Source organism: Balaenoptera acutorostrata, chromosome 17, assembly GCF_949987535.1.
Source record: "Balaenoptera acutorostrata chromosome 17, mBalAcu1.1, whole genome shotgun sequence".
NCBI classification, from domain to species: Eukaryota; Metazoa; Chordata; class Mammalia; order Artiodactyla; family Balaenopteridae; genus Balaenoptera; species Balaenoptera acutorostrata.
In genome coordinates, this window is record NC_080080.1 from 83,199,148 (window position 1) to 83,208,260 (window position 9,113).

Below are 9,113 nucleotides of genomic sequence, written 5' to 3' on the forward strand. Positions count from 1 at the left end.
CAGCAGGGGACACAGCCGGCTAGCGCCTCAAGAACTGGGCCCGCCCTCCTTGAGAATCAGGGAAGATTTTATACGTGGGGCTCTCGCAGTCCAGGGTATAGGATGAGGATTGAAGTAGTGAAGGTCTTGCATTCCTCCTTTCCTTTGCATTGTTTCAAAACAGTCATAGCTGGCGTCAGGCCGCCCGGTAATTGGGGTCCGGCAGTCTGGTAATTGCGTCCGTTTGCCTCTGGTTTATCGGCCGGTGACCTTGTTTCTGAAATGCAAAGACTATAGGGGGTGATTTGTTATGAGGGGCATATAGAACGTAAGTGCTGGACATAATAAGGTTAGGGAGTGAGAGGCAGGGGATGTAACTCACACAGAGTTAGGGGTGATGGGTGCCAGAGGTAAATTATATAGTGTCAGGGAGTGAGGTTAGCTTTCTAAAGTACAAATCTAGTTACTACAAATTAGTGACAAAGTAAAACAAGGAGTGATTAACTCTTTCAGGCCAGATTATGTTTCTTCTCTAGCCTGTTCGCTGTTCCCTTTGTTTTCCTTGTTCTCAGGGGAGGGAAAACTTCATTTCTATTTTTGCTGCAACAAGACTCTGGAGGAGCAGATGACAGTCAGTGGGGCACAAGGAGAGTGGGAGCCTGGGAGACCCCAGTGTTACCGAACAAAACTTGGGTCTGCTTGCCCGAGTGCAGTAAAGCCAGTCCACTGACACCGGGTGTGGTGAAGGGAAGTGCAGCTTTAATTGTAAAAGTGCCAATACAAGGAGGCCAGGTGGCCTGTGCTCTAAAACCCCAAACTCCCTGAAGGATTTCAGCAAGGCAATTTTAAAGGCCAGGTGAAGGAGGGGGGGTCACAGGGTATGTGATTAGCTGGTGCACAATTCTCTGGTTGATGGTGAGGTAACAGGCGGTTAACATAAATTCTTAGGACCAGAAGCTCCGGGGCTACCTGTTCATGATCATCAAGTAGTTAATTTCTTCCACTTGGTGGTGGAGGAAGCGTGCATCAGATACTGTATCCAGGTACTTCAGAGAGGAGCTACAGCAGAGGATGTGGGGGAGCGGTCTGTCCTGGGAAGGCCCCGTAGGGTCCTGCTCGGTTACACCCCGTGCCTGGGCTCAGCAACCTGGGAAGGTGGGGCTGCTCCTGGGTGTGGGGAGCTGCAGGATCCCAGTCCCCTGAGGGCCCTGTTAGCCCTCAAGGTGAGATGGGGGTGCAGTGACTGGACAGAGGCGTCTGGCCTGGGGGAGGGGTCCAGGCTGGAAATGTCACTGGAATCATTGCAGGGAGGAAGAAGAAAGGCAAAGTGGGGACAGATGGGTCACAGCAGACTACGTGCAGGTGACTGCGGTCCTGTTGGAAGCAACTCAGAGCCAGAAAGAAGTGGCCGTCAGGGGCTCAGCTCCATTCTCTTGTTCCTTTGTAAAACCACTGTGTCAGAGTTTGAGACACTGCCAGGAGACGTCTGGGGCCAGTGCTGCCATGGCTTCATCAAAGGGGTCCAGGGGGAGCACAGAACCACTGCAGGCCCCGCCCATGTCCTCACTGGGAATGAATCCCATCAGGGCTCCTGGGCTCACAGACTTGAGGGAACCTCTGTCCTCAGGACTGGTCTTCCTCCTTCCTCTCACCTGCTGGTCAGAGGCCCAGGAACCCCCATCCTGGCTCCACCCCCAGGGCCTGGATTCTGGGACAGCTTAGGGGTAAGCAAGACCCTCATGCTCCTTTATCTGCCTGGGGATGAGAATGTCTTAAACGCTGCAATTGACTGATGATGGAGGGCTGAGTGTTTCCAGCAGGTATGGGTGGAAAGATGGGGTGTGAAGTTCCTGTGTCTGCAGGGTCTTCCCAGCGTGAAGATCTGTGTGTTTCCCCCGGCCAGTCAACATCCTCCCAGGAAGCCCAGATCCAGCATTACGAGGACAGAGGCTCTCCCCTTGCTTATCTGTAACTTCCCACTCCCACAGCAAGGAGCCTGGCTCCCACCATCTGCCAGTTATGTATGCATTGCTCCTTTCCAGGTTACATGTGCAGAGGTTTCAGAATTGTTAGCTACTACACCCTGGAAAGCACTTCGTAAAATAAAGCCCACTGTATATGTACGGTCCATTTTGCCTTTAGTCTACAGATTCCATTCATTTCCAAAGGTAACTTAGGTCAGCACCTACCCATCCCCTACAGTGAGTTGTTTCCATATATTTCTAATACAGTTAGACTCTGTCACATTATGTATTCCATCCTGCAACACGCCTACATTCTAAATAACTAAATTTGAATAGATTATGATTGGCCCCTTGGGCTACACACATCTATGGGTTTAGACAAATGCATAGTGACAGGTATCCATCCTAGAGTGTCACATGGAACACTTCAAACCCCCCACCGCATGATCTGCTTATCATCTGTGTAGCTTTGCCTTTCCCAGAGTGTCACCAGTGGGGTCATACTGTGTGCAGCCTCCTCAGCCTGGATGCTTTCATGTAGCAGTATATACTGAGGATTTATCCATGTCTTTCCATAGGCTGATGGTGCATTCCTTTCTGCTGAGTAGTATTCCACTGCATGTGTATGCGTGGAAAAACAATTTTCCCTCTACTTTTCTAGGTTCTTGGTTGAGGCCCCCCTGCCCCTGAAATAAAAGAGAGATTACCAGGAGAAAAGCAGAAGTTTAATTACATGTATACCTTCTGAATACAGGGGGGATAGCAAGGAAAACTGAGTCACTCCCTGAAATGACCAAAACCATCCCCTTAAATACCTCTTCAGCTAAAAACAGAAGAAATATGCTGGGGAAGGGGGGAAGACCACTTATGGCAGGTTATCATGCAAAGCACAGTAAACAAGGGTATGAGTGTTTGCACATTTAAGTCAGGACTTCTCCAGTGAAAAGAATTACTTAAGATTTAATTATCCTTCTATTTTTAGTGCAAAGAGGGACATACCCTTATAAATGGAGACTTCTCTATTGTAAATGTCCTTCATAAAATGGCAATCTCAGTTTTCTGAGATTGTTTTTTTGAATAAATTTATTATTTTATTTTTGGCTGCATTGGGTCTTCGTTGCTGCATGCAGGCTTTTCTCTGGTTGTGGCGAGCAGGGGCTACTCTTCATTGCGGTGCATGGGCTTCTCATTGTGGTGGCCTTTCTTGTCATGGAGCACAGGCTCTAGGTGTGCAGGCTTCAGTAGTTGTGGCACACAGGCTCAGTAGTTGTGGCTTGCGGGCTCTAGAGCGCAGGCTCAGTAGTTGTGGCGCACGGGCTTAGTTGCTCTGCGGCATGTGGGATCTTTCCGGACCAGGGCTCGAGCCCATGTTCCCTGCATTGGCAGGCGGACTCTTAACCACTGAGCCGCCAAGGAGGCCCTTTTTTTTTTTTTTTCAAAGCAGACCAATAATCCTTATGCCAGAGAGACATATTTTGGGGTGGCATATTCTACTCGCCTTGACGTGGATATACCCCAATTTGCTTATGCATTCATCTTTTGAAGGATATCCTGATTTCTTCAAGTTTTTAGCCATTATGAAAGTGCTGTTGTGCATAATTGCATCCTCGTTTGCATTTGGACATAGATTTTCAAAGCAGTTGCCTGAATACTGGAAGCATGATTGTTGGATCCCAACGTGAGACTTGTTTAGCTCTGGAAAAAACTGCCAAATTGTCTTACAAAGTGGCTGCACATGCCTCCCCCCAGCTATGAGGGAGAGCTCCTTTTGTTCCTCACCCTCTAGCCATTGGTATTGTCATATTTTTGGAGCTTAGCAGTGCTAATAGGTGTGCTGTGATATCTCACAATTTTAATTTGTAATTCCCTAATGGTATATGATGTGGAGCTTGTTCCTGTATGACTTTTACCATCTGTATATCTTTTTTGGTGGGATGTCTGTTCAGATCATGCTGTTCACGTTCACGCTGAGAGGAGCCCTGTCTCCTCAGGACCCGCTGGGGCTTTGGCTTCTGGGACACGCGGGGCTGAGTCCACACTGATGGCCAGGCTTCGGGACAAGCCGGGGTCGAGTCCACACGAACGGAAGCCGGGTCTCCTCAGGACCCCCTGGGGCTTCAGCTTTGGGACACTGTGGGGTCCAGTTCATGCTGACAGGAGCCCCGTCTCCTCAGGACCTGTCGGGAGGTGACGCCGCTGAGGGAGAAGGTGAGGAAATGTGGGCAGAAGGTTCCTGTACGTGGCTGACCGCTGAGGGTGTCTGTCTTCAGAGGAGGGGCTTGATGTGGAAAACTGGGTTTTTGGCCCCTTTTGTGTGTGGTGTAGACCGAGTGCAGTGTTGTTCTTTGGCGTGTGGCGTCTGGTTTTCCCAGCACCGTTTATTGAGGGGACTGTCCTTCCCCTGGTGTATGTTCTTGGCTCCTTTCTTGTGAATTAACTGATCACATACCTGTAGGTTGAATCCTGGGCTCTCTGCTCTGTTCCTCTGGTCTGTGTGCCTGTTTTTGTGCCAATTCCACACTTTTTTGGGACTGTAGCTTCGTAATGAAGTGTGAAGTCAGGGAGCGAGATGCCTCCAGCCCGTTCTCCTTCCTCAGGGTCGCTTTAGCTCTTCTGGGTCCTTTGTGGTTCCACACACATCTTAAGATTGTTTGTTCTGTTTCTATGGAAAATGTCATTGCACTTTTGGTAGGGATTGCATTGAATGTGTACATTAATTTGGCTAGGAGGCATATTTTTTTTTAATTAAAAAAAAATTTCGGGCCACACCATGTGGCATGCAGGATGCGGGATCTTAGTTCCCCAACCAGGGATCGAACCTGTGCCCCCTGCAGTGGGAGCGCAGAGTCCCAACCCCTGGACGGCCAGGGAAGTCCCACCTTAGAATGCATATTTTCACACTATTCTTTTTACCCATGAGCACGGGGTATCTTTCCATTTATTTTTGTCTGTTCAGTTTCCTTTATCAGTGTCTTCCAGTTTTCAGTGTGCAGGTCCTTCACATCCTTGGTTAAATTTACTCCTGGTTATCTTTTTGGATACAATTGTAAGTGGGATTTTTTTTTAAAATCCTTTTTCTGATGGTTCATTATCAGTGTGTAGAATCACAAATGATTTTTGTGCATTGATTTTTCTTTTTTTGTATCCTGCAGCTTTACTGAATTCATTTTTTAGTTGTAACAGTTTTTTGGTGGTTGAATGTGGAAAACTAGAATTCAGAAATCCCACTGTTTCAGCTACATCCACGTCACCCACAGCACCCAAGACATAGTGGCTCCCAATGTAATCTTCCCACGGTGCCTCTCATAGTATGTGGACTCCTACGAGGGCGATTGGCATCCCCACTGCGGGTGAACTGGATCTGGGTAGGGCTTGGCCTCTGTAACAGAGTTTGATGTCTGTATTTCTGGCGTGCTATGAGATGGTTGTTTTGGTAAGTACTTTATTTTCTAGTAAATTTCAAGTGTATAAAATATTTTAAATAGCAGTATCAAGTTTTCCACATTCACAAAATACTTCAGTTTGTTTTACCGTGTGAGAGTGGGAGGGCCACTCTCCCAGGGAACCAGCACATAACCCCAAAATGAGGAATAATTATGGTTTCCACGTTATAATCCTATCCACAGACCTGCTTCAACTTTCACCAGCTGCCCCAGCTTTGTGGAAATGTATTTTCCCATTCGAATACAGTTTTCTTTTCCTAGAACCATCACTGGGGCTTTTCCTCACTTTAAAAACCTTGCTGGATTTAAAGTGTACAAGATGAGCATGATCTGGGTGGTTTTTCTGTGTGGCTTCTTTCACTTAGGATGTTTTCAGTGTTTATCCGCATTGTAACTTTGATCATTATTTCATTCACTTTTTCCATCGTGATTAAAAACACAAAACATTTACCATTTAAACCATTTCTTTAAATCTTTTTTAAAATTTTTATTTTATTTTTTATTTTTTGGCTGTGTTGGGTCTTTGTTGCTGTGTGCAGGCTTTCTCTAGTTGCGGCGAGAGGGGGGTACTGTTCGTTGCCGTGTGCAGGCTTCTCATTGCAGTGGCTTCTCTTGTTGTGGAGCACGGGCTGTAGGCTCATGGGCTTCAGTAGTTGTGGCACAAGGGCTCAGTAGCTGTGGCTCGTGGGCTTAGTTGCTCTGCGGCATGTGGGGTCTTCCAGGACCAGCGCTTGAACCCATGTCCCCTGCATTGGCAGGCGGATTCTTAACCACTGTACCACGAGGGAAGCCCCATTTAAACCATTTTAAAGTATACAGTTCTATGGCATTAACTACATTCACATTGTTGTAAAAATATCATTACCATCCATCTCCAGAACTTTATTTTCCCCATGTGAAACCGTAGCCATTAAACACTAACTCACCTCAACCCCTGGCAACCTTATTCTACTTTGTCTTTGAATTTGACTTATCTGGATACCTCATACTAGTGGAATCATAGAACGTTTGTCCTTTTTGTGTCTGGCTTGTTTCACTTAGCATAATGACGTCAACGTTCATCCACATTGTAGCCTGTGTGAGAATTACCTTAGTTTTAAAGGTTGAATCATATCTCATTGTGTATATAATACACTGTACTTATCCATTCATCTGTTGAAGGATGTATTGTGTAGCTTCCACCTTTTGGCTATTGTGAATAATGTTGCTATGCATATGGGGTACAGATATCTGTTCCAGTCCTTGCTTTCTAATATTTTGGGTGTACACCCTGGAGTGGAATCAAGGGATCATACATTTTCCATGTTTTTGAGGAGCCACCATAGAGTTTTCCACAGCGACTGTATAATTTTAATTTATTCCTTTATATGACAGAATAATGCAGCTTATGGATCTACCTTATTTTGCTTATCCATTTACCTGCTGATGGACATTTAAATCTTTTCTACCTTGAGCTATTGTGAACAGTGCTGCTATGAATAATTGGTGTACAAGTTTTTGTTTGAACATCTGTTTTCCATTTTTTGGGTATATATCTAGGAGTGGAGTTGTTGAACCACATGGTAATTATATTTTATATTTTTGAATAAATGCTAAAGTTTTGTACACATAGACTGCACCATTGTACATCTCCACAAGTAACTTTTAAGGGTTTCAATTTCTCTACACTGTTGCCAACATTTGTTATTTTTATTTATATATTTTAAAATTTATTTTAAAATTTATTTTTATTCTAGTGTGTGTGAAGGGGCATCACACTGTGGCTTTAATTTGCATTTTCATCATGACTACTGATGTTTGACATCTTTTCATGTCCTTGTTGACCATTTGTATGTCTTGCCTGGAGAGCAGTCCATGCAAGCCATTTGTCTGTTTCATAAATTTTATTGTTTGTCTTTTTGTTGCTGAGTTGTAAAAGCCCTGGGTATATCCTAGGTAAAGAGTCTTATCAGATATATAATGTGCCAATATTGTCTTCCATTCTGTGGGCTGTCTTTTTACTTTCTGGATAACCTCTTTTGATGCACAAAGGTTTGTAATTTTGAGGAAATCCAATTTATCTATTTTTTTCTTTCATTTCTTATGCTTTACTGTCAAATCTAAGAAACCATTGCTAAATTCATGGTCAGGAAGAGTTAATTCCTTGGTTTATTTGAGAGTTCATACAGTCATCCCTCGGTACCCACTAGGCCAGGCTTTAGGCCTGGGGTTGAGTCAGTGTGAGGGTTCAGGGGTCACGGTTTAGGGTTATGCATCATTGTTGGAGAGTCATGGTTGGAGAGTTATGGTAGAGGGTTGTGGTTAAAGGGTCAGGGGCGAGGGTCTGGGGCTAGGGTTGTTAGGGGGTTAAGGTTAGAGGTTAGGGTTCTTAGGGTAAAGGTTAGAGTTAGGTTTAAGCACAGTTGACCCTCATTGCCTTCCCCTCTCCTTCTCTCTGAAGCCTCCAGAATGGATAGGACTTGCCCAGGGTCAAACAGGAGTCAGGGAGCTGAGGTCAGTAGCTGTTTTTCTGGCCTCCCTTCCCCCAGTCCTGGGCTCTGAGAGAAGAATGAAATGTCTGTTCTTGTCTCGGACTGTTTCTCATCCAACTCAACCTGTCAAGGATTAGGGAGGGTGTCAGAAGTCATGCATGGTTTCCTTCTGCCCTCCTACCTGGGAAGGGTGATGCTGGCCCTACTCTGCCTGGGCAGCCCCAGGTTCCAGCACAGCCCAGACAGCAGGGCACTCAGTGGACATGTGTGGATTTTTACAGGACTGGGTGCAGTGACCTGCCAGCCCCCAGATGCCGCCTTCTTAAGGGCTGGTGGGGCCCTCCTGGCTCTGGAGGCATCCTTTGTCCCATCTGAGTGGGCATGAATAGATAATCAGGTCTCAGGCAGGACAGCCCTTGCCCTCTGACAATCCAGGCAGGCATCTGTGGTCCTCTAGCTCAGTCCAGCCTGGGCATTGTCAGGCCCTCATGTACAGTTACGGAGCTGACCAGGATGCCGGGCAATTCAAGAGCTACCTGGTCAGTGTAGACATTCCTTTGAGAAGTTTCAACTACCAACATACATGTGGTTGAGAAAAAGGCCTCCTGCTCACAGCCTCATAGGCTGCCAAGAGAAGTAATAATCCTCTAAACATCGGAGTGTGTCCCTGACACAACAACCATACAGCAGACCATGGCCCTGCAATCCTTTGTCCTGTCAGTCGTTAGAAACTTTTGACATTCATAGTCATTAAGAATCAAAGATATGGGGGTAACTGGACCTCCCAATGGAAGGTTCACAGTGACACTGCATTGTCTTGGAGAGCTACATGCATCCATGTGGGCTCTGGAAAGCCTGCCAATTATGGGTTCCATGGCTTGGAATAATTCTTGAGCCTCCCATTACTTCATTGCACAAGAGTTTCCTTACCACCCTAGCATTTGGTTTCTTCCTCTTAGTAAAGGAGAGAGAAGAAACTGGAAAAGGAGCAGTATTGTTTTTCAGGGATGGGCAATTAATATGGCCAGGGAGATGGCATAACTCAAGGGCTCCCACCTCTCAGGGGCAGGAATGAGGTCTGTGTGTCTTCTGAGGGCACATGGGCTGTTCTGGGCCAGCCTCTGAGATGTGAGGACCTGATGCCCAAGGAAAGAGACTTGAGTTTACCACCACCAACGATCCTGACTTTTCAGTAAGTGAAAGAACTTCTTGCAGTCTTGGGAGGGACAGTAAGAGCACTGGATGAGTAGCTGCAG